General features: G+C 53.1%; 1 long non-coding RNA gene across 1 annotated transcript; it reads right to left on the bottom strand.

Moving 5' to 3' along the window:
• Positions 1–4,751: 4,751 nt before the first annotated feature.
• On the bottom strand, positions 4,752–12,845 carry LOC146397991 (uncharacterized). The gene is made up of 4 exons (XR_014820355.1): positions 12,726–12,845; positions 9,031–9,289; positions 8,192–8,918; positions 4,752–8,031 (listed from the first exon to the last, which is right to left on the bottom strand). It is a non-coding gene; the product is annotated as an uncharacterized LOC146397991 (long non-coding RNA).
• Between the last annotated feature and the right edge of the window lie 12,987 nt (positions 12,846–25,832).

The following is a 25,832-nucleotide window of genomic DNA, read 5'->3' as shown; positions in this document are numbered from 1 at the left end:
TTGAAATGGAGCGCTGTTCTGGGTTGCATGCTGAAATCGTGCACGGTCCGCCGGGGACATGAGTCATCGCTTTGTCCAGTAGCCACTTAGTAGGCTTATCAGAGATCAGATTGACTGTGGGGGTAGCGCAGAGCTTGTGTTCAGGCTGGCCGCTCGGATAGAAGCCGTAAGGTGAAAAGGTGAAAGTTCTGGTAAAAGGTAAAAGTGCTGAGGTTGCTCAATCTTCTGTCTGTGAAACTGTGAAGAAGGGAAAAGAAATTCGTGCTTGGTTGCGGCACCTCTGACTGCGAGTTACCACCACGTTTTAAGTGCTTAGTGAAGATGGAAAAGGCAGTAAATCTGGACAAAAAGCTATTTTGAGAGGTGAGTTCCTGTTGTGAAGAACTCGACTGGCATCCATGAGGACGCAGGTTCGATCCCTGGCCCCGCTCAGTGGGTGAGGGATCCAGCGTTGTTGTGAGCTATGAGGTAGGTCACAGATGCAGCCCGGATCCCGTGTGGCTGTGGCTGTGGCTGTGGCCAGTGGCTGCAGCTCTGATTGGACCCCTAGCCTGGGAACCTCCATATGCCGCAGGTACAGCCCTAGAAAGACAAAAAAAAAAAAAAAAGAGTGAGAGAGAGAGACCACATAACTTTTATTGCAGCCTATCTCTCCATAATTTTATTTTGTTATTCGTTATTGCTGCGTACCATGCCTCGTCTATATATTAAACTCTATCATGGATGTGTACTTACAGGACAAAGCCCCAGGATATCCGGCCAAGTGTCCCCCCCCAGGAATCACTATAACCGCACCTTCTGTTCTTTCTCCCTCCCTCCTTTCCCTCCGGGACCCCTTTCTTCCTCTTTTCTGGCCTTCCTCTCCTTTCTCTCCTCCTGGTTTTCAAAAAATCATCTCTCAGGCCTTCCTGCTGCTGGTACTTAGTAGACATGCAGATGTCGGCTCCTGTTTTGCATGAGTGTTTGACCTTGAGCAGAGCTGCCACCCAGGATGGATGTGCTGTGGCTGCATGTAATCACGGGGAGCAGCCCAAGCCCTGGGAAACCACCGAGGCCCGACGGCCCCTCCCCTGCTCCGAGGCGGCAAATGAACTTCTGAGAAACAGCTGATCGATACATTGAACAAACAACTCGGGCAGCCGACCTCCTGTCAGGACCTTCATCAGAGCTGCAGAGATAAAGGCGGGGGTGGGTGGCTGGGAAGCAGTACCTGGGAGGCAGGCGGGGGCTTACATTCACCTCTGATGCCTCCCAAGGGGTGGCTGGGGTGGGTGGAGCGAAGCCTTCCCCTCTGGGGATGTCATTTCTTGGGGTGGGGGCAGGATGAGAGACAGGGCCCGGTCCCGCCATCTAGCTGGCTCTTTCTCCTCACACTGAGCTAGGAGCACGGATGATTTTCTCAGCTGCCCCATGAAATTATTTTGAAAACCGTAAGTGGCCGCTCAGCCGTATGAGCTGGTGACGACCCACTGGCCCCTTGGCCTCGCACCCACCCCGTCTCCCCTTGGCACAGCTGAATCTCAAGGTCTGCCGTCTGCCCATCTAAGAAAGAAGGGTGATCCTGGAAGGGTCAGCGGGCCACGCGTCTCCCCAGGGAGTCCCCGCAGCGGGGACACCTCGCCCCCACCCCCACCCCCCAGTCCCTTTCCACCGGGAGCAGGGATATAGCCCTTAAAGAAATACGTCATTAAAAAGATTAAAAATTCTGGCAGAACTATTTGACTATCGCAGAGAAAATAAAATTCAGCTGAGCGAAAAGAAAAAGAAATTTAGTATAAATCCTTCGAAAACTCATCTCCTAGAAAGAACTGATGAGATGGTAGTGTATGCTTTTGTGTAATTTTCTCAGGGTCTTTCCTGTGGGCAGCTTTATAATCATAGGCTCGTGCTTGTGTGTGTGTCTGTGTCTATGTGTGTATGCGTGTGTGTGTGTGTGTGTGTGAAGAGGCGACAGCAGCAAGCAGGGAGATGCTGAGATGCTGGGTTGCGGCAAGCTGCCTGCCTCAGGGCTGGAATTTTCCACGGCAGTAAATAATCTCCTCTGAGAGGTGGCAGGCACAGACAGGACGTGTGTGCGGTGCCCGCGTCAGCCCGGTGTTTACTGCACACATAGAATATTTACAGCTCCATCTCGGGTGTGAAACACAGCTCTGCCAGACCCCACGAAGGTCAATGGAATGTCAGGAGAATTTATGGGTGGTTTATGGCACATTTGCGCCGGGGGACCAAGGCGACGGGGTTCTGTACCCCTGGACCCAGGGCAGAGAGACCCCCAGAGCGAGGCAGTGGGAGCAGCTGGCTGCGAGTCGCCCCCCCACCCCGCTCATTTGTGCCGGCGTGATTCTATTTGTCCGTGTGTGTGTAGAACATATGTTTGTCTAAGGCTGGGGAGGGGTTAAAATGTGCAGAAGGGAAGAACAATTAGGAGATTCATGAATCACGATTCTGTTTCGGCTTCTCCTGTCAGGGCTAATTATTTCTCAGTTTTACATGGAGATTCTGCATTAATTAAAGCCAGGAAGGCCCCAAGTAGATTAGAGTTTGAGATTCCAGAAGCCTAGCACGGGGACAGGGACCTCCGAGATAACAAAAATCTCTCACTGTCATTTTCCGTTGAGGACGCCGAAGCCTGAGGATGCTTAATGAGCAGGCGGGTTGTTAGAACGGGGGAGGGGGCCCGGACCCTCCAGGGAAGTACGCTGGGCTCTTGTGTCTGCTGGGGGTTCTCCTGAGCACCCTCTCGGGGGGTCTGAGCTTGCACGCTTCCTCGGTCTCACTGCGTACAGGTGCTGCTCTGGTTCCCCCTGAATGTAGCCCTATGTTTATCAGTTCATAAACTGCCCTATGCTGGAGGGCAGCCCCGTCGAGGCTCTGGGACAGGGCGCTGAGGGCACAGAGGGGCATTCCAGAACGACCCAGGAGTCCCAGGGCCCTGGAATGATGCACCCAAGACCAAGCGTCCTGCGACAGCTCCGAGCTCTGCCCAGGGGTTCCTCCTCTGCAGCCGTGTGGCTGCGGGCACGGCTCTCCTCTCTCTCCAGCCTCCGCTGCGCCTTCTGTAAAAGCGTGTCCCTGCATCAAGGCACCTTCCCTGATTCTGCGCTTTTCTCAGTCCCTGGAGGAAGCGGGCACCCAGGAGAAAACATCCTTGATTGTTGCTTCTGTGCTGATGCTTATACGCACAGAGTTGGTAGAGGGAGGAGTTTGGAGATGACAGAAGTGTCAAAATTCATGAAAGAAAGAAACAGGGTGGAGGCGAGTCGTCCCTTCCCAGCGGATGCCACTAATAAATGCAAAACGGAGATGAGGGGATGCCATTAGAAAAATCACCCACGGACGCTCACCCGGGGCCGAAAGTAGGTTTAGGGTTAGAATGTTGACCTGGTCTCCAAGTGTCTGCCCATAAACTGCGTGTCACATGCAAAGAGACCAGGGTGACTCCAGAGAGGGAAGGCCTGGCAGACACTTCCAGGTCTGAGGGCTCAAGGCTAATGCCACCAACATGAGGACCAATGGGTTAAAGGCGTGCCACCTGCTGGGATGCACTGAGAACACACATCACGTCTGGGATTTTCCCATCAAAGATGCACCGCCTAAAAACAAAAGGAGTTCCCTTGTGGCTCAGCGGGTTAAGGACCTCGCGTGTCAATGCCATGGCTCTGGTCACAGCTGTGATGCAGGTTTTTTTCTTTTTTTGTCTTTTTCAGGCTGCACCTGCAGCCTATGGAGGTTCCCAGGCTAGGGGTCGAATCAGAGCAGCAGCTGCTATCCTACACCCAAGCCACGGCCACACCAGATCCTTAACCTGCCGAGAGAGGCCAGGGATCGAACCCACACCCTCATGGATACTAGTCAGGTTCGCCAACCACTAAGCCACAACAGGAACTCCTGTGATACAGGTTCAATCCCTGGCCGGGAAACCTCCACAAGCCCAGGGTGCAACCAAACAAAACATGCACCGCATCAATGGATCGTGAAGAAACACCAGAAAAACCCAAATGAGGGATTGTCTATAAAATAACTGGCCTGTATCCTACACAAACCTTACGATAAGAGAAAGACTGAGATGTTTCCGAGGAAAGGACGTGAAAGAGACGTGACAGCCAAACGCAACCCGTGACACTGGGCGAGGCCCTGGATCAGGCGGCAAACTTTAATATTCAGTCCATAACAAATATGGATTCAATAATAACATGTTATCAGTGGTAAATTTCCTGATTTCTGATCATTGCTCTGTGATTCTGTAAGAGAAGGTCCTTAGTCTTAGGAAAATGCCCACGGAAGCTTCTACGAGCTTAAAGGGTAAGTTGTCTCCATCTGACTCTCCAAAGAAAATACATGTGTTCAGAGAAAGAGCGAATCCGCCATAAAGCACACGGCATAAATAAGCAGTGAATCCGGCGAAGGCTGTAGGGAGTTCCTGGTGCTTGTCTTGAAACGTTTCTTAATTGGAAACGATTTCAAAATAAAAACTAACCATAAATAAATACATGAATAAAAGCAGTGCAGGAGTCCCCGCTGTGGCTCCAGCAGGTTGGGCACTTGAATAGTATCTGCGAGGGTGTGGGTTTGATCCCTGGTCTCGCCCAGTGGGTTAAGGATCCTGCGTTGCCACCAGCTGCGGCATAGGTCGCACGCAGATGTGGCTCAGATCCTGCATTGCTGTGCTGTGGCGTAGGTCAGCAGCTGCAGCGCCAATGTGACCCCTAGTTTGGGGGCTTCCATATGCCGCAGGTGGGGAAAAATAAAGATTTTTTTTTTTTTTTTTTTTTTAAAAGCAGCTCAGGAAACTGTATCACTGAAGTTATTGGTCTTGAATCAAAACCGGCCTGATTTGGAACTGGAGTTCCCTGGTCTTCTGAAGTCCATCTGTTTGTTCATGACTTTTCAATGCAACCATTAAGGGCCTCCTTCCAAAGGAGCAGTAGTCGTGTCCACTGGCCCCTTCTCCTGAAAGTAGTCAGGGAGCAAAAGAAACAGCCATTAGCTGCGTCTACCTGGCAGCCCCCACAATGTCCCAGGCAAGCCTTGAACCAGTCCCCTTTCTCTCCCTCCCTCCCTCCATCGTCCTTCTGCTCAGCTTCCAAATCAACAATCACGTTGCTGCGAGAGAAGGGTTTTTTCCTCTCCTGCTTCCAGGCTCCGATTTTTCCAGATAGAAGTGGAAGAAACAATCTTGAAATTCGTCTTCCGTGGGGGGAAAGAATCGCAGCGTTGAAATTAAATATCGTAATGATATGAAACAGTAAGCAGCTCTGCGTGACAGCTCTGACAGCTATTTGTTCCAGAAAACAGCATTTACGACGTCAGTCCTAGAAGGGAGTGTGTTCAAATTAAAATAATTACAGCGGATCGCACAACAGCGATTCCTGTCGTCAATCAGCCTTCACAAATACCCCGGGGTGGGACCTTCCCCGTGGCGGGAAAAGCCTCTGTCAAGGGGAAGAAGCCAGTGCCGGCTCGCTGCAGGTTCCTCCGGAAACCCAGACGGCCTCCGACGCCCGGGCGTTTCGCCTCTGAACGGAGCTCACGCATGAGGAGGCCTCTGGCCACCGTGTCTGTTGGGGAGTGGGCCGTCTCCGCCTCTCCTGGGGCACAGCTCCTCCTCCTCGTGTCACCTGTCTTGACTGGATTGATCTATTCTCTTTTTTTGGCTGCACTTGTCTGTGGACAGTCCCGGCCGGGAATGGAACTCTCGCCACAGCAGCAACCTGAGCCACGGCAGTGACAACACGGGATCCTGAACCGGCTGAGCCTCATGGGAACTCCAGGTCTGTTCTCTCGATGCCACTTTGGTGACGCACAGAGCCAAGTCCTTTATCTGCTGCCCCCTTTGAGGTTACGAACTTAAACTGACACATGGTTCCGTTTCAATTTCCAGGCGGTTTAGAGGAAGGTGGATAACCTGGCTGAGTCGTTGCAAGAGAGATGATTGCACAAAGACGCAAGCTGGTGACAGTCATGCCACAGCCCATGGCTGGAGACGCGCCGCGCGGAGCAAGGGGTGCTGAAGGATGGATGGGGATGAGGGCGCTGTCGAGGGGAGAGTCATCCCCGACCTCCACGTGGAGACGCGGCCTGGCTGAGCTGGGTAGGGAACACAGTTGGGACAAGAGCCCAGGGATGGCGTGGGTTCGTCAGACGGGAAAGTGCTGCCCACGCTCACACGCTGGCGGGGCAGAATCAGTGCACGTCGGGACTCCTCTTGCACACACTGGCTGCAGGATGTCATTGGCTCAATATGGTTTCCCCGGGTCATTGGTCCCTGACACTAGCACCTGGAGGCTGTACCACTTTCCCAGGGCTGTCGTCGTAAAGGGCCACTGCCCGAGTGGCTTCGACAAGAGAAATGGCCCATCTCCCGGCTCTGGAGGCCGGAGTCCGAGATGGAGGAGTCAGCGGGGTCTGTGCCCGGCCCCCCTCCAGCTTCTGGAGCTTTGCTGGCAATGCTGGGCGTTTTGGACCTATGGACCCATCATCCAGTCCTGGCCCTCACCTTCCCACTGCCCTCTCCCCGTGTGGCGTTTCCATGTCCAAACAGCACCTCCCTTTGTGTCTTTTTAGGGCCGCACCCATGGCATATGGAGGTTCCCAGGCTAGGAGTCAAATCAGAGCTACAGCTGGAGGTCCACACCACAGCCACAGCCACGCCAGATCTGAGCCACATCTGGGACCTACACCACAGCTCACGGCAGTGCCAGATCCTTCACCCACTGAGCGAGGCCCGGGATCGAACCTGCGTCCTTGTGGATACTAGTCAGATTCGTTTCCCCTAAGCCACGACGGGAACTCCCCCAAAATCCCCTTTTTTATAAAGACGCTAGTCACATAGCATAGGACCCACTGGGGTGACTTCATTTCAATTTGATTACCTCTGTCGAAACACTCTTCCTGGCAAACATCATATGGCGTTACTTATATGTGGAATCTAAAATAAACGAACTTCTTTACAGAACAGAAATAGACTCACAGACGTCAAAAAAAAAAAAAAAACAAAAACACCCTTACAGTTACCAAGGGGACAGGTGGGGGAGGTGGGAGATGAGGGGTTTGGGATTGGCAGGTGCACGGTACTGTACATGGAATGGATGTTAGCGGGACCTGCTGTGCAGCACAGGGGACTCTACCCAAGATTCCGTGATAATCTGTATGGGAAAAGAAGCTGAAAAGCAAAGATGAAATACAATTAAATTAAAAAATTTTTAAAACCATCTTTCCAAATAAGGCCACAGGCTGAGGCTCTGGGGGTAGGACTTAAACATATGAGTGTGAGGGACATAATTCAAGTCATATCGCCGGGTGCTGGGAAATTTCCAGTTGCTACTGCTGGGTGAGAAACGACTCCCAAAACTAGTGGCATCAAATGACCACAGCATTCATGCTCTCAAATTCTGTGGGTCAGGATTCAGACAGGGACCCACAGGAGCGGCTTCTCTCTGCTCCACCGCCTGGGAAAGTTTGCCAGGGGCTGGGATCAACCTGGGAGTGTCCCCTTCGCGCGGCCTGGCGGTGGATGCTGGCTCTCGGCTGGGACTCCCCAGCGGGGGCCACCTCTCGCTGTCTGCGCTTCCTCAAGTCATGGCAGCCTCAGGCGGTGGGCCTGTTTTGGGGGGCTGCTCGGGGCTGCAGGGGCCAGTGTCCCAGCGCCCAAGGAGGAAGCTGGGGTAGCCTTTTCCCACCCAGGCTCAGAAGCCGTGTGGGCTCACTGCTGCTGTTTCAAGTGATCATAAGCATGCCTCAGACTTCACCCACACCCACTCCAAGGAATTGAGGTCAGCTGCTTCTCCCTCCCCGCCTCCCCAAACCCCAAACTGTGCCGAAGCTGCAAAGTAGAGGAGAAGCATGCTCCCGTGCCTCAGAAGCAGGTCCACTCCTGCAGATACCCTGGACCTGAGTACTTACTGGCCAAGAAGGTCCTTCATTCATTCATTCATTCATTCAGATGTATTTTCCAAGCCCCCACCACACCCCAGCTGCTGTTCCCTCCCTGCACAGGGATGCAGGAAAGAGCTGGACAGATGGATCCCAGCTCTTGCCGTGTTGAAATTCCAGCAGGAGAAGGCAGGTGAGAAACAAAGAAATGAACAAGACAGTCTTAAACAGCAATAAGTTTCTGAGGAAAATAAGATCAGACGAAACGAGGGGAGTGGCTGGCAGGGTCCCTGAGCTTGGGTGGTCAGGGCAGACTCACCTGTAAGGGACGAGGCCGGCGAGGTGGGCGAGGTGGGTGCCAGCACCAGCCCAGGGGGACCCCCAGACCCTGGGGAGGAATTTGGATTTTATTCAAAGGGGGTGTGAAGTCCCTGAGGATTTGAAGTCAGGAGCACACCCTCTGCTCGGTGGGGGCGGGGGGCACATCCAGGCCAGGACCCGGCCGCAGGGTCCACGCATGTGTGCATGTGGGCATTTGCTGAGCGAACGGTTTAATCACAGCAGCGCGGTGCCCTAGCTTCCATTCACAATGCAGTGAATTTCAGCGGCAGATTAAATTCTATAAAGGAGTGAATTGGCCAGGAGAGCGGGGCTATGCCATGGAGGGGACGGTCAGTACATCACAGGTGTTTAATAGATGGGAGCCCAGAGCATCGGGCAGGTGGGCTCTTACAAACACATACAGATGAGAAACACGGGAACTGCATCAATCAACTTCTCTAAGTGGCTCAAGGAGCCGGGCTCGTGCGGAAGCGGCGAGGGCTGGGGAGGGTCAGCCTGGCCTGGGAGGGTCAGCCTGGCCTGGGAGGGCCCCGGCCCCGGCATCGGCACCAGGCCGGCATGCAGCTCGCTGCCCGGCCAAAGTTCCAGCAGATGTGCCCTTTAAAACTTTATTTTTATCACCTGTGTCAGAAGAGCGCCATAAAACGTAGGAGGGAAGAGCTAACTGCTTCTTGATCCGTGTGGCTCCAGGCACCAGAAACACACTGCGGAGGGGAGGCCGGAGTGAAGGCTCTGGTTCCACGGGGCTCCCCCCTCTGCCTGCCTACCCCCCACACCCCACAGCCCAAAGAGGAAGGCAGCAGCCGCCCGGCCCACCTGACTCTGGCCCTGGAGACCAAAATCCAGTCCAGGCGGCTCGCAATTCTTGGAGTCCAGCTTGGAAGGAATCTTAACGAGGTTCTGGCGGCAGGGAGCTGGCAGCCAGGGTCAAACTCCAAAGGATGCTGGACTGTCGGGCCCTGAGGGCAGCCTCGTCTGCTTTGCTCCCGGCTCCTCCCGCTCCAGGAACCACTCCTGGCAGCGCCGGCACCGGGCACATATTTGCTGAGTGAATAAATACGTGAACTCCCAGCAGCTGAAGATGGAGAGACAGAGGAAGAGGCAACAGGCTCAGGAAAGCCTTCTAGGGTCTCGTCCTTTCTCTCCTGGGCCTTTGCATCCTGTCGGGGTGGCACACCCTCCTCCCGAGGTCCCAGCCAGCAGCAAAGCCACTTGCCACCGTTGACGAAGTATCGATGCCGTGACTGCGCTGTTCGAATCTGCTGTCTTAGCTTGAGACATCTTCCTGCATGTGTGTCTTGTCACCCTGGATTTTAAGTCCCCGAAGACAGAGGATGGCCTGCCCCGCCTCTGTGTCCCCAGGACGGGGGTCTCAGAGAAGGTGCACCTTCTCTAGGGTCACCTCGGGGCATCACCGGGGGGCCAGGAAGGGAATGTCCAAACGATGAGTTATGCTCATTTTTTAAGTATCAGGTGTTTAAAAATGTTTTCTGTCTATATTTTATAATGTGTATCCTGCCTGTTACTCTGGGCCAGTGGTTCTCGGCTGGAGAGGACATTGCTCCCAGGAGATGTCAGGCCAGCATCCAGAGACATTTTGGGGGTCACAACAGGAGAGGGGGAAGGGGCGCTACCCGCACCGAGTGGGAGGAGACCAAGGATGCTGACAAACATCCTACATCCCCACAAGGAGACTGGTCCAGCCCCAGACGCCAGCAGTGCTGAGGCCGGTCTAGCCAGCTATTTATTTTTTATCTTTTAAATTGTTTTCGGCCGCGCCCTCAGCTGCAGAAATTCCAGGACCAGGGATCAGACCCGTAACCCAGCGGTCATAACCTGGATCCTTAACCCGATGAGCCACCAGGGAACTCCTAGCCAGCTATTTAAACCTCCTTGTCCCTTAATGTTGACAGTTAAAATAAAGGGGGGGCGGTGAGACTAGTTAGTGCCTATTCTAGGTTCCTATGAAGTGACTGGGCTAATACCTGCACGGCATTCAGAACCAGCAGTCTGTCTCAGAGCTGTGCATGAATAAATAACTGCATATATATTGATGGTTAGGTTAAATATTTTTCCTCTTTTTTTTTCTCTTTCTTTCCCTTTCTTTCGTTCTTTTTTTTGTCTTTTCAGGGCGGTATTCATGGCATAGGGGTTGAATCAGAGCTACAGCCACCAACCTATACCACAGCCACAGCAACGCGGGATCTGAGCCGCATCTGCGACCTACACCACAGCTCACGGCGACACCGGAGCCTTAACTCACTGAGCGAGGCCAGGGATCAAACCTGAAACCTCATGGATCCTAGTTGGGCTCCTTACTACTGAGCCACGAGGATAACTCCCAAAAAATTTTTTTCTTGATAGGAGTTCATCATAAAAAAAAAAAAAAAAAAAAAAAAAGGAAACTGTTGCCAATCCTGGGGCTGAAGAACTGTAGCTGGAGGGAAGTGTGGGCTGAAGCTGCATCCTTGTATCTGTCAAGGAAGCAGCTAGGGCCAGGATGAAACCGAGCAGGGAGGAGTGGGGGATAAACACCTGACCTCTCCCTCATCCTGCTCTGCTGGGCTGCCCACTGGCTGAAGGCAAGGAGCCAGAGGGCAAAGGAGACTGTCTGAGTCTCCAGAGTCACAGGGCAGGATGGGTTTGAAAGGGACAGAAAGAATATCCAGGAAAAATAGGAATCACCATCAGTAACGTAATCATTGGATTACATCACCACACGGCGATGTCTGCAGGTGACTTTTTCTTACCACCACTATTTCATTTATTTTTACCCTTCCGGTGCGTTTCATCCCCTTCCGTTTTCAAATGAAGACCCTGGAGTTCAGAGAAGTTAAGACCTTGCCCAGCACCATGAGGCAGCAGAGCCTAGACCCAGCCCCTCGCCCCCTCCTGCTGGATGGATGGATGTGGAGGCAGAGGGCACAGCTGTGCTGATGAGCATCCACGGCAGCTGTGGTTTCTGAGGGCACAGCAAGCCCCGGGGGACGAAGAGCTCTCTCTGGGTCGAGGGCACCTCCGTGGAAATGCCACTAGTGACCCCCTCACAGGTACCAGGGCCAGCCTGGTCTGCGTGTGGCGTGAGCACAGATGCCCAGACACTTGAGGGGCACACTTCCCTGCCCACTGATCTGGAAATTCTAGAAATTCCACTCATCAAGCTTATTGCCTTTGGTGGGAAAGTTTCTGTTCCTATTTCAATCCAACATCCAGGGACCCTTTAAGGCATAAAGTTGAGGCTTTTTTTTTTTCTTCTCTTGCTTTCAATAAGCATCCCTTCAGCTTCTCCTGCGTGTGTTCAGCCCCTTCTTCTAAAGAGCTACCTAGAAGTTACTGTCATGGCGCAGTGAAAATGAATCTGACTAGGAACCATGAAGTTGCAGGTTTGATCCCTGGCCTTGCTCAGTGGGTTAAGAATCCAGCGTTGCCGTGAGCTGTGGTGTAGGTCGCAGATGCGGCTCAGATCCCACATTGTTGTGGCTGTGGCGAGGCCCGGGGCTACAGCTCCAATTAGACCCCTAGCCTGGGAAATTCTGTATGCCTCGGGTGCAGCGCTACAAAGCAAAAAATTTAAAAATTTAAAAATTTAAAAAAAAAAGGACCTACACAAATGAAGAGGCTCAGTCCAGCTCAGATGTTCTCTCTTGCCAGAGACGCATATGCAAACCACAACTCCAGTGGCAGCTTCTGAGAGATGAAAGACGGGTGCCAACACAGCAAAGGGCACTGAAGGTGGGGACTGGGGTGCAGCCCAGCCAGAGAACCTAGGATGCGTGGGGCTCTGTTCAGGGCTAGGTAAGCTGCCTTGGGAGCTCCCTGGTGGCCCAGTAGGTTAAAGATCAGGTGTTGTTACTGCTGTTTCTAGTTGCTGCTGTGGTGCACGTTCAATCCCTGGCGCAGGAACTCGACCTGCTGCGAGAGCAGCCCCTCCCCTGAAAAGCGGGGGGGTAGGCTGACTTTGAGCTCCTGTTTCAGGTTCTTGGCAGCAGGGCTGATGAAATGCAATAAAAGGCAAGAAGCCCATGTCAGCCTATGACACACATCCTCATGTGTGATCAGAAACAAAATCATGGGCGGCCCAAGTGTCCCCACACTGTTTTAACTCAGTGTGGGGACAGCTGTACAGAGCAAAGGTGATCGTTTTATATGTTCAGTGGCTGGAAAGCTCTGCTTTTAAATGTTCCCTTTCTAATTAAGAGACAAAGGGTCCTGTTTTATTGGCAGCCACGGTGGATGAAACCCCCCGAGAGGCACATAAATGGTATCTAAGATCCGGGAGATGAAAAGAATCACAGGAAAGCAGAAGCCGCTGCCTCCTGCCCTCCCCGCATCCCTGCCTCCCCGCATCCCTGCCCTCCCCGCATCCCTGCCCTCACCACATCCCTGCCCTCACCGCATCCCTGCCCTCACTGCATCCCTGCCCTCCCCGCATCCCTGCCCTCCCCGCATCCCTGCCCTCACCACATCCCTGCCCTCACCGCATCCCTGCCCCCCCGCATCCCTGCCCTCACCACATTCCTGCCCCACCGCATCCCTGCCTCCCCGCATCCCTGCCGGGTCCATGGAGCAATGTTTGTTCAGCCGTTAGATCATTCACTGGCGGTTCCAGTCGTTCTTTGGCTCCTCCCTCCGTCCATCGATTCACTCATTCGTTCTTGGTTTTCTGCCTGCGTTGACTAATCTACGACTTTCCTTCGTCATCCGTACAGCTGGCGTTTATTGAGCTGCTGTTTTTGATTTGAGCCCATGCAGGAAAGACCAAGACCAGGGAGCATCCTCATGGTCCATTACCCTCCGTGCTTTCCATCGTCCCTGCCAGGATCTCGCCCCAGTCCCGTGGCCAGTGCCACGAGCAGCAAGGGGAGGAAAGGCAACACCGTGTCTCCTCAGACCAACTCAGGGCTGCTCATGGCATCACAAACTGAACACAAGCAGTCTCCCTCTTTGTACAGCTTGAAAAGTCTTATATTCAGATAACGGAAGGGCTCTGAATTTTTTTTTTTTCCAAGACTGGGTCCTTTGGCTTTCCACATGAATTTTACACTCAGTTTGTCGACCCTTTAAAAAAAAGATCCTGCTGGGATTTTAATTGGGATTTAATTTTACCTACAGAGCCATGTAGAAGGAATTAGCATCTTAAAACACTAAATCTTCCAGTTCAAAGTTTTGGTCTGTGTTACCTCTTCATTTATTTAGATGTTCTTGAGTGTCTCTCAGCAATTTTCACAGTGTTTAGTGTAGAGTTCGTATACATCTTTTTCTAAATTTATCCCTATTTTTTATAGTTTAAATCTTCTTATAAATTGCTTTAAAATTTTTATTTTCTACTGTTTCCTGCTGACGTAAATATCTGATTTATTTTTGTATATTAACTGTATGTCCTAATACTTTCATAAATTCATTTATTAGACATGCTAGTTTTAAAAAGTATCCCTTAAGAGGTTCTGTAGGAGTTCCCGTCATGGCGCGGTGGAAATGAATCCAACTAGGAACCGTGAGGTTGTGGGTTCGATCCCTGGCCTTGCTCAGTGGGTTAAGGATCCAGTGTTGCCATGAACTGTGGTGTAGATGGCAGACACAGCTCTGATCTGATGTTGCTGTGGCTGTGGCGTAGGCCCGCAGCTGTAGCTCCGATTGGACCTCCAGCCTGGGAATCTCCATGTGCTGATGGCGCAGTCCTAAAAAGCAAAAAAAAAAAAAAAGTTCTATGTGAACAATCATGTCTTCTGTTGATGAGAGACAGTTTTATTTATTTATTCCTTTTTAATCTAATGCCTTTTATTTCTTTTTCTTACCTTATTGCTCTGGCTGGAACTCCAATACAGCATTGAACTGAAGTAGTGAGAGAAGACATTGTTACCTGTTCTTGTCTGATCAGACACTTACCTTTGGGTATATAAGGTTACCCGAAGTTTTTCCATGGAAGCTCTTTATTATTTCTCAGAAGCCACCCCACCCCATCGGACTTACCTTTATAACTAATTGGTTGGGGTAGCATCATAAGACCATGCCTAAAATAGTCATTGGTCGGTGGGTCGAATCATCATGATTAACTTTGACTCAACCCTGCTCCCTCTTGGGCTATGAAGGTCCCACCTCCAAGGTCCCATCTTCCTAAGCACACGCATGTCCAGGACTGGACAGAATCGGGAGAAAGGGACAACTGGGGAGCAGTGGCCCAACCGGGCTGCCACCCCTGGTTCCCCAGCTTTCCAGTCTCCAATGCCAGTGTCAGGGAAGCCCATCTCTGCTCTAGTGTCAATGGTTGATCGTATCTGTGTTGTAATCTTCTGTCCTGGGCGGAATGGCAGACCCTCCCAAAACGTTGCCCTCCCAGAACCTGTGAATATGATATTATTTGGAAGAAGGGTCTTTGCAGATGTCATCAAGTTAAGATGAGGTGGTACGGGATCAGAGCAGCCCTAATCCAAGGACTGGTCTTTACAAGCAGAGGGAATTTTGGACACAGCGCCAGGCAGAGGAAAGGCAGCCAGGGACAGAAGGAGGCCGAGCCTGGCCCGACGCCGCCAGAGGACAGGGATGGGTGTGGATTGCCAGCCGGCACCAGGGAGGGGCCTGAGACTGGGTCTCCCTCCCTCCTTCACTCCAGTCACATGGCATCCTGGGAGAGGAGAGTGAAGGATGAAATTCTCTGTGGATCTGAAGCCACTCAACCAGGTTGACTCTAGAGGGGCCAAGATCCCCTGTGCCCCAGCGCCACCCAACCCCCTCCCCAGCCTCTGCTTTTGGAGCCGAGTCCCTTCATCTGCCAAAAGCAAACCCGAAGTGAAGGACCCCCAGGACTCAGGATTATGGATGCTTACACCAAATGCCAAATAAACAAGACGAAATTACATGTAATTACTTCTAAAGGCATATGCCTGTCCCTGTAATTGACCTGTGCATCCTTTACTCTTTAATGCTCTTCAAAAATTCAGCCTCGGGGAGTCATCACGGCTATTGACGTTTGTCCTGGTGAGGTCTCGGGAGGAGGGGGGGCATGAGGCTTTGGTTAAGATGTCTTCCAAAGAAATCGCCAGTTTAAGAAGACATGACATTCACACGTGGGGGTGAAGAGATGCAGGGTGAGGGGCCGTGGCTGCTTGCACTTCCCTGGGTTGGCAACAGTGGCAGTGATGATGACCATGGCACCGTGTGCCACAAATGGTCTCTATCCATCCTCTTACAAACCTCTGTGGTCAAGGCTATAACTGGCTTTGTTCTCCAGAAGGAAAGTAAGGGTGGGGAGGTTCAGTCACCTGCACGAAGACGCAGAGCTGGTAGGTGGCGAACCAAAGCTGGATCATTCCCTTGGGAGCCTTAATCCTACCCCACCACCCCCACAGGGGTGGCCCATGGCCTCTCTCTCAGAGATGTGCTCCAAGGATGCCACATCCGCAGGTCCCCTCTGGCCAGCTTCCTCTCAAACCTGGCTTTTCTCGTCTAAAAAACAGGAGCGGTGGTTCCTACTTTATTGTATGTTGTGGGGATTAAATGAGATTCTGTAAATGCAGCAGCTTGGCAGACAGCAGCTCTCTCTGCTCTCCCCCCATGCAATACTGGAGTAAGGGGCAGTTCTCGTTGTGTCTCAGCTGGTTAAGAACCCAACAGAGTGTCTAAGAGGAAGTGGGTTTGATCCCGGCCCCCAGCTCCATGGGTTAAGGACCCGGCGCTGCCGTGAGCTGTGGTGTAGGCTCGGACCTGATGTCGCTGTGGCTGTGGTTCAAGACCAGAGTAAGGACTTCAAGCCGAGCGCCCAGCTTCTCCGTCTCACCTGGAGAGGGAAGTGGGGAGAAACACCTTGCTAAAGTCTTATCTCACCCCTTTGAGTGTTGCCAAAGCTGGTGCTCAGAATGTGCTGAAACCCACACCGGCTAGTTCTGTGTGGGTGTTCCAATGTCCCTTTGGATAGATCTGAGATGCTGGTGAGGTCGGAGAAACGGTGTGGCCACAGCTCGGCCTCTCAGCCGCCAGGCATCCTTGGGTGCCTCCGGGTCGTAGCCTCATTATGGTGAGAACATTGGACAGGACGCCTACCCGCTCGACAAACTTTCAAGTAAACAGGACAGTTTGGGTACCTGCACATCTCTGGAATGTCCCACCCTGCGCAACTGAAGCCCTGCACCCCCTGAACAGCAACGGCCTCTTCTCGCCTCCCCCCAGCCTCTGACAGCCGCCCCCCTACTTTCCTTCTCTCTGAATTTGACTATTTTAGATCTTTCATCTCAGTAGAATCGACTTCCTTCCGTGGCTTCTTTCACTTCGCATCATGCCCTATTCACTCAGCATCCGTGTGCCCTACTTGGTGGGATTTCATTCTTCTTAATGAAATGGGTATATGTGCTGCATTTCCTTAAGCGTATTCATCTAGGTATTTCTGCAAAGAAGACATACCGACGTGCAAAGATGCTCCGCATCACGAATGCAAATCAAATCGCAGGGAGATTCCACCGCACACCTGTGAGGATGGCCGTCCCCCAAGAAAACCAGAAGATAGCAGTTGTCGGGGAGATGGAGCAAGTGAAACCCTCGCGCCCAGTCGGTGAGAGTGTAAATGGTGCAGCCACTGTGGAAAACAATACGCAGATTCTCCAAAGTATTAAAAGTAGAACCACCACGTGGTCCAGAGTCCCCTTGAAAGATGCCCAGTGACCCTTCTCCCTCCCGTCCTGGTTCCAGGCGCCGCGGCCGAGGACAGGTGGGGGAGTGCGTCCTGCAGCCCAGCTGTGTGAAAGCAAATGAAGGGAGCTGATCGACTCTTAGTTCGGGTCTGCCGTCAAGGCTCAGTCAGTCGGGAAGAGAGAAGTGGGGCATCTAGAATTTGGACGACCCGCCAAGCTGTGCTCTGAGGACGTCAAGGCCTGAGGTCTGCTGTTCTGGACCTTACCCGGGGCTCTGGCCTGCCCATCCTCCCCCTCCAGAGCGCGCTGCCCTCCCCAGAGCAGCCCTCCCACGGGGCAGCCCTGACCCTAGGGCCCCACCCTCCTCCCCACATCCTTCCGCCCTCTCACCTCCCTCCCAGCGAGTCGGCTCAAACCTCAACACCTGCCCCTCCGAGCCCCACGTCCCGAGAGCCCCAGGTCCCCAGAGGCGTCCAGCCTGGCTGAGTCTTCCTCGGACTCCCATGCGCCCCTCCCATCCTGCCTCGGGGCCCTGAGCGCAGTGCAGGCACTTTCTTGTCCAGATTCGGCATCAGCTTCCTGATCTCTGGTCTCTAGTCAGCCTCTGGGAGATGCAGCCCAGGTGTGGTAGGTCCTGCATCCTCCTGGAGCTGCCTGGGGACCATCATCCGTTTACACTCAGAATCCTGGCCGGACTCCCATTTTTTTCTCCTCTCATTTCAGAGTTAATCTCCACTCCCTCTGTTTCAAGCTGGACAAGCTTCAGTTTTCTGCTCAAGTCCTCCATCCCCAGCCCTTGCACCAGCACACTATCCGCGCGGTGCCTGCATCTGGGTACCAGCCTCATCTCCCGCCCCGTCGGCAAGAACCAGCCCAGTCCTCTTCCCTGGGGTCCCACAGGAGCTTGGAGTCAGTTCCAGGCTGGCTGCCTCCTCATTTTCCTTCTCCCCCTGGACGACCAGCTTCTGGAAGCCTGTAGCCCCATCCCACATTTAGCTCGCTTCCCTCTCAGTCCCGCCTCCGGGCTGGACAAGTATTCAGCACACGATCCACGCCTGCCTAATGAATTGGCTGCATAAATGAGTTTGGGGCTCGTTTTCCCGGCGTCCTGCATGGGTGGGGAAGCCGCCTCCCTGACCCATGGGGTCGGCCCCCAGGGTGGATGCTCCCTGCATGGCACATTAAGCTGGGCCCCAGATGCCATTAAGCGGCAGGGAGGGAGGGCGGGTGTGCGGAGGGGACTGGCCCCGGAGACTTGCTCACGGTCCGGCTGTTACAGGAGGTTAACACGGGGGTGGAGGGGGATGCTCTGCAGTTAATTGTCCCCGAGTGTTAATCGCAGCGATGCTGCTGGGGCTCGCCTGCTAGAATGTGTTAATTTGGTAATTACTGAGGAGGGGGGCTGCTCTGTAACCTTTGTCATTATTTTTTAACTGAAACATGAAATGGAGATGGGCAGAGTGAGAAATTCCAGAGAGAGTTTAGACAGAGCCCGGCTCCTTTCCTCGCAGCCCGGGGGTGTGCCTGGTCCCCTCTCCCTTGGCTTCTGCCCACTTTCAATGTCCTCCCCTTCCCCTTCCTCAAGATGGCAGGCCCTGAGGCCGAAGCCCTGCCTGCACCCTGACAGCCCCCCCCCCAAGAGCCGGGGGCTCCCCACTGCCCCAGCTGGGGGCTTCTCCCCAGAGCTCTGCTCCAGCCAGGCTTCCTTTCCCCCCTTGCCCCAGTCAGTGCTCTTGACTCTGTCTCTCCCCCCCCCCAGCCCTACCCCCCAGGGACAGCTAGGTGATAACCTAGACCTCTGGGGTGAATTGTGGGGACCCTGCTAGGGCTTGGTCTTTGTATCTTCAGCACTCAACACCCCTGCAAGCAGGTATGTGGTTTACAGAGGCGCGCAGCCATGGCAACCAGATGGGAAACCTGCTCCCCAGCCTTGACTGCCCAGGCATGATCTGCCTTTCCCGCGTGTCCAATGTCCTCAGAAGCTCCGCCTGCCTCCCCATTCTGGTGGCTGCAAAGGTCTGGGAGAGGACCGAAGTGTCCCCCGCTTCAGCCAGGCTCTGTCCCCTCCGAGCCCCTCCCTCTGCCACCCAAGGAGATCTGTGTTGGGACTGGACAGATCCAGGTGACACTCCTAAAAAAGAGCCCAGTCTCCCGGCAGCGCTGCAGGACCATCCACGAGCAGCCCCTTGCGGCTCCCGCTTCTTCCTCGCTCAGCTCCAGTCACACTGGCCGCCTGCCTTTCTGGTTCCACGGGTCTGGGGTGGTCCGGGACACTGCTCTGTCTTTAAGCTCCTCAGGCAGGTCTAGGTGGAGCCAGGCTTGAGAACCAGGATGTCCAGGAAGAAGCTGGCAACAGAAATTAGCACAACATTGTAAACCAACTATAATTAAAAACAAAGCAAAACAAGACTAAGGGGATGGAACTGACTGCCTTCATCGGGGAGGGGAATGTTTCCTGCACAGTACTGCGTCTCTAAAAAGGTGCCATTTGGAGTTCCCTTCGTGGCGCAGTGGTTAACGAATCCGACTAGGACCCATGAGGTTTCGGGTTCCATCCCTGGCCTTGCTCAGTGGGTCAAGGATCCGGCGTTGCCATGAGCCGTGGTGTAGGTCGCAGACAAGGCTCGGATCCCAATTGCTGTGGCTGTGGCATTCGACCCCTAGCCTGGGAACCTCCGTATGCTGCGGGAGCAGACCTAGAAAAGGCAAAAAGACAAAAATAAATAAATAAATAATAAATAAAAAGGTGACATTTGATCATTTTAAAAGAACATATGTCTTTGTTAACATTTCTGAAAGTTCAGGACGTAACCTTCTTGCATATCCATCACTCAGAAATCACTCCATTCCCAACGCCCTGGCTCTTGTCCTCATGTGTCAACCCGCAGATTTGTATCACACGCTTTACAATTTAACGTTACACTGAACGCATTTTGTAGCTATGTCTATGTTTTTCCATTTCCTGTAAATCTATATTTAACACGTTTTTTTTTTAAATTGGTACCATAAATATATAGGCAGCTTTCCCCATGGTTACAAAGGAGGTTCGTCTTCTGGTATAAATTCTAGAAAATCAAGATAAGGAAGAAAATAAACACAGTTTCTAACCCGACCCTTTAACATACTGCTCTACAGCCTTCCCCTTTTTTTCCTTCCTTATAAAAGTGGGAGGACGCTGGGCAGAGAGCACGCTCGGGTTTTGCAGCTGGCTTTCTCCCGAGAGTGTTTTAAAGCGGGGAGGCGGTTGAGTTCCAAAGGCCATGCGAATCCGGGACTCCGCCCACTTTGGTCCATTCTCCACCGACGATTCTGTGCCAAGTTGTAGACTGTGCACCCAGGTTCCTCAGGTGCAAAAGGGAGTAAGCCTGGAATACACACTGGGGACGGGAGAGTGGCTGCCTGCCACGTGCCCCGTAAAAACATGCAGCAAAGACCCTGAGCACTGGGGGTGGGGGTGGGGAGAGGGGTGGGCAGGAGGCCCTTCTAGGAATAGGTTGAGCCTCATGTCTTTAACCCTCGCGCCATCCCCTCAGCGTTGGCATCTCCCCTGCCCACTTTACAGATGCGGAAACTGCCTGAGAGAAGTCAGGAAACCCGGCATAAGCTGGTGAGCGATGGGGCGACCCCCACCTGGCTCCCCCTGGCCTGAGGCGCATCTCTCACCAGCTCAGCTGCAGAAGGTAAACTGGCTTGGTGCCTCCATGAGTGTGATGGGCAGCGAGCCCAGGGCGTCCTCAGCGGCAGAAATTGTCTTTGCGGTGAAACACCTCAAGGTGAATTGTGACAGAGTCTTGCCCAATGAATCCCACTGTTTATTTCTGTGTTGATGCCCGGCCCAGCTGGAGACAGGATTCAGGGCCAGCAGGACCTCAGCCAGGTGAGGCACTGGGCTCTGCCCCCTCCACTGCCCCTCAAACGCCAGCACACATGTACAGCCAGGGCGGGCAAGCCCTGATCTAGGCAAGGAGGTACTCACCTCTGAGCCACCCGAGCGCATCTATTTTTTAAAGATCTTTTAGAAAGACTCGTTTTCTTACTGAAAAAGGAACCCTTGCAGAACCCAGAAGTTAAAATAGTGGAAAGAAATATTTGCTTAAGAGTCCCTCCCCTCTCACCCCAGCCCCAGTCCTCCTCCTCAAAAGGAACTACTGAGAATTGCTTGTGTACCTTCCAGAAGCTCTGCCTAAGGGTCATCACATATGTATCTTTGTTATACCTTTTTTTTTTTAGCCCCGCCCAGAGTGTGCAAATTCTCAAGCCAGAGATCGTGGTCTTGATACGATCCAGCCTTCTTCATTCTTCCTTTTCAAACAACATCTGCCATATAAAGGCAGCACATTCAGACCACCCCCATATTTTTACTGGCTGCATAGTATTCCATTGCCTGGACAAGCCTGGCTGATTTAACCACCCCAGACTGGTGGATGTTATAGTATTTCAGGGAGCTTTGCTGTTGCAGATGCCGCTGGAATGAATGTGCCTGCAGAAGCATCTTCACGTTCATGTCCACTTATGTCCAGCTAGAGAATTCCTAAAAGCAGAGCAGAATTCACTGTTGTTCTGAGGTCCTAGCAGATGGAACAGAAGATAAGAAATAGAAAGAAGAGGTAGATAGATCTATCACGATTTGCAAGCAAGAGAATCTTCCTAGAATAGCCTGACAAAGTTGTTTTTGTTGTTGTTGTTGTTGTTGTTGTTTGTCTTTTTAGGGCTGCACCTGCCTGCGGCATATGGCAGTTCCCAGGCTAGGGGTCGAATCGGAGCTACAGCTGCCAGCCTACACCACAGCCACAAGGCAGGATCTGAGCCATGTCTTCAACCTACACCACAACTCACGGCAACACTGGATCCTTAACCCACTGAGTGAGGCCAGAGATCAAACCCACAACCTCATGGCTTCGTTTCCAATGCGCCACAACAGGAACTCCTGACAGATTACTTAATGGGAGGACTGATTCCGCAATATGACCAAATGGTGGCTCAACATAAAAAATCAGTTGTCAGTTCCCCCTGTGGCTCAGCGGGTTTAGACTCCAACATAGTGTCCGTGAGAATTCAGGTTCAATTCCTGGCCTCGCTGGGTGGGTGAAGGATCCAGTGTTGCTGCAGCTGCAGCATAGGTTCAAAACCTATGAACCCATTGTTGCTGTGGCTGTGGAGTAGGCAGCAGCTGCAGCTCTGATTCAACCACTAGCCCGGGAACTTCCATATGCCATGGGTGCAGCCATTAAAAAAACAAAACAATTATCTTCCTAATCTCCAGCAGTGAATTTATAAAATGTAATTGTAAAAAAAAAAAAAAAAAAAAAAAAAAAGTAGTGGCATTTCTGAGCCAAAATATCCTCTAAATCAGTGCTTCTCAAGCTTTAGACTCCATGAACATCTAAAGGGCTAAAAACACAGACGGCTGGGCCCCAAGTTTCCAACTCAGCAGGCCCGGGGTGACGCCTGGGAGTCTGCATTCTGACAAGCTCCCAGGTGATGCCGGCCTTTGGATTCCACTCTGAGTAACAAGAACTGAAGCCCCTTATCTCATTTCTTCTGCACCAGGTAGCCTGTGAGGGGACACGTCCCACCCCCCGCTTCTTCCCCAAGGCTGACTGCTCCAAAGTCTGTGCTTTCATCCAGTATAACACAGCCTCACTGTATTGTCTCATCTCTATTTCCTTAATTATGAATGAGACCGCACACCCCCCCACACGTCTGGCCTTGGCCTTAATTTTCACAGCAGCAGAGGTTAAAGGGCCATCGATGGGGTAAGGGTTCACCCCCAAACCCCACCCCCATGGATCCTCCTCATGCCTCCAGCTCCCCCTCCCACCCTGCGGCCAGAATAGGAATACAGAAAGCCCTCCTGCCCCACCCTGGCCTCCAGCCCAGAGCCCAGGGATACAGGCCTTGTGAGAGCATGTCCCAGCACTGAACCATCTCTTCAGTGGAAAGAGCAAAGCCTGCACATCAAGAAAAGCTCACATCTCAGACCACAGCGTCTCCACGGAAAACGCAGAGATGCTAGAGAGGGGCAAGGTGGTGGGCCTGCCTCTCCGACAGCAGCAGCGCTAGCCTCTCCGCCAAGGGCTGGACTGCATGTTGATAGCAAAGCTTCGACACACAGGAAAGCGAAAGATGGATGGGAGGAAGCTGGCGAGCCGCCCTGTGCGAGGTGGGGGCTTCCAGCCATTCCAATCGTGCAATTTTAGCAATGCGTCGTGGCGTGTTTGCTAATAAAGACAGAGCGGAGGCAACACATCGGGGTTTTGTTCCAGCCCATTGTCTATCTCCAGAGAAATGTTATTGGAATCATATTGCATTTTCAGGTCCGATGAAGCTGCAGTAATATAAGCATTTTATGCAAATGCGTCGTGGGGGGAGAGAGCGTGTCGTGTTCCATAAATCTTAAGGTAACCCGAGCCCTCGTTACTTCTCAGTCTTAACACATCCTGATAGGAGGCAATTATTTTGGGCCAACAAACCAACAAACTGCCTTTCGTGGAAGTTTGTCTCTGCTTGAAGCAGGAGCCTGTTTCCAGATTTATGGAGTGTGATGACAGGGGAGCTCAGGTGGCTACGAGCCAGGCCACGCATGGAGAGGAAGAACCGCCCACTCACCTGCAGCCCCTGTCCACCTGCCCTCCTGGGGGCGGCATCACGTGGGCAAGGAGGCGGGCTCTGGACCAAAGCTCTGGGGTTAGAGCGACTGAGACAGGGTTTTTGCTCTGCCCTTTACCTCCTGGATGGCCTGGGGCAGCTTTCTTAACCTTTCTCAGCAAAATAGCTATGACCCTGGTTGTTGGGAGGGACAAGTGGGGCCACCTACGTAAAATGCTTGGTGCAGCACTGGGCATCACACGTGTCAGGGTGTTGCCATTATAACACCTGCTTATTTGACAGCAAAGTCTCAAGTGCCTGCTCCTTAGACAGCCCCGTGAGAAGATCCAACTGAGTATGTGTGTGTGTGTGCGCACGCGCATGCGTGCACGCGCACGTGTGCACACGTGCTGGGGACGGGAATGCCCTGCAGTCTGGAAAGGCCTCTGCAGGCTTGAGTCTCTGTCCCTCCCTGGCAAGTGTGGCTCTGGATGTACATCGTCCACAAAGAGCCTGCAAAGATTTGTCACCCGGCCAATCACTTTCCCCTCTGTTCCACAAGACAGCCAGGCCACCCTGTACTTGGAGGGAAAAACTGAAATGTCCTCTCCCATTGGAGCTGTCACGTGCCCTCAGCTGGGCAACGTCCCCCCACCCCTGCACCCATGCCTTAGCTCGCTTGGGGGGGCCATCCTCTTGGCACCTTGCAGCCCATCTGGAGACATCGATGGGCCACCTGTACTTGTGATGGGCCCAGCGTTGGTGGCGGGGATGACGCACAGGTCAAGACCAGCTGCTTCCAAATGGGAGAAGTGCCCCAGAGGACTGACCCCTCGGGGTGCACAGCATGAATGGGGCGGTCAGTGTGGGGGTGGGGGGGCTGCTTCCTGGTCAGTGGTCTCGGGGCAGCCTTGAAGGACTGGATGGCTTTGACTCTACCTGCAGAGCTGCCCAGCGTCCCAAGGGGCCTGTCCCCTCCCGACCTCATTCCGCATCCTCCGTTTGCCCCACAATCAAATCTGAGAACCCGATAGCGCGTCCCAGGAGAGGAAGGTCGGAGCAGAGGAGGGAGCTCGCCCTCCGTCCCCAGTGTCACCTGTCTTTTGCCTTCCCCCGCATCCCTTCCGCTGTCTCTTGAACTAAAAAGAGAAAAAAGAGAGAGAAAAAAAACCCCACCGCTCGGGCTGAGACCTTCAGGAGGGAAGGAGGGTAAGAGAGAGGCCCCTGGTGGGGGAGGGGTTAACTTTGAAAAGGGTCAAACTTCTTAAACTTGGACGCATCATCGTAGGAAGTAGATTTTGCAAAGCCATCTCGTCTCCATAAAAATGGCTATGAACCCCAAAGAGTCTTTCATGACATATGACCTTTGTGGGAGACACACTGATAGTTTCTCTTTCATGGTTTAAAGCTCTGCCCGCAGCCCAGGGTTCCTGTGGGGAAGTGGGGGAATAGTGGGAGGTCACGTGGGCAGGATCCAGGTGGGAGCACAGTGGGATGTCTCGGGGCTGCACCCAGGTGGGGGCCCAGGAGGAGGTCAGGTGCACAGGTCTGTTCCCTGTGGGTGCACAGCCGGATCCACGCCTCTTTCTTCTCCTGGCCTCTAGACCCCCAGGCAGTCTGGGCTTGCATCACCTCTTCGGTGGTCCTTCGGTGACAGACGTTAAGGGTCAAGGGTGTCAGGAGCCACGGAGAGGTGGCTTCTCCAATAGTCCTGTGGCTGGTGGTCTGCCCCGTGAGCACATCCTGCCCAGGCGGGCAGGCTCCTGGCCAGGAGGGGCCCCTCCACTCACCACCCCAAACCCAGTGGATCAGGGGACCCAAGGTGGGGGCTGGAGGGGCTCCTCACTCTACCAGCCCCCGTGACGCTTCGTCTGTAGCGTTCTGACAGTTTGGAGTCATTTTTTTAAGTCGCGGTAAAATTCACGTGATATAAAATAACCGTTTGAAAGCAAAAAACTCGTGGCATTTAGTACATTCACAATGATGGGCAGCTGCCACCTCTATCTACTTCCAGAATGCTGTCCTCGCCCCCCAAGAGACCCCGTACCCCTTAGACGTCACTCCCCACTCCCCCCTCTTTAGCCCCCAGAAACCACGTATCTCTGCTCTGTTTCTGTGGATTTTCCTCTTCTGGGGCATTTTCTATAAATGGGATCCTGCACGGTTTGTCTTTCTGGGTCTGGCTGAGCGAATTAGCCTCCTGTCCTCACGGACCCTCTGCGCCGAGGCCAGGGCCAGCCCTCCGCCCCTTCCCTAAGATTCCACCGTGTGGACACACACATCTCATTTCTCCATTCATCGTTTGGGTTCTTCCTACCTCTGGCCACTGTGAAGAGTTGCCATTGTTTTCTAAAGGGGCTGCTGCTTTGTATTCTTGTCTGGTTTCTCTGCGGGACTGAAGTCTCCCCA

This window comes from Sus scrofa, chromosome 12 (assembly GCF_054392235.1).
Source record: "Sus scrofa isolate SSC_HxYL_T2T_F1_AM1 chromosome 12, Sscrofa_HxYL_maternal_Yorkshire_Landrace_v2.0, whole genome shotgun sequence".
NCBI classification, from domain to species: Eukaryota; Metazoa; Chordata; class Mammalia; order Artiodactyla; family Suidae; genus Sus; species Sus scrofa.
This window is presented reverse-complemented; position numbering and strand designations above follow the sequence as displayed.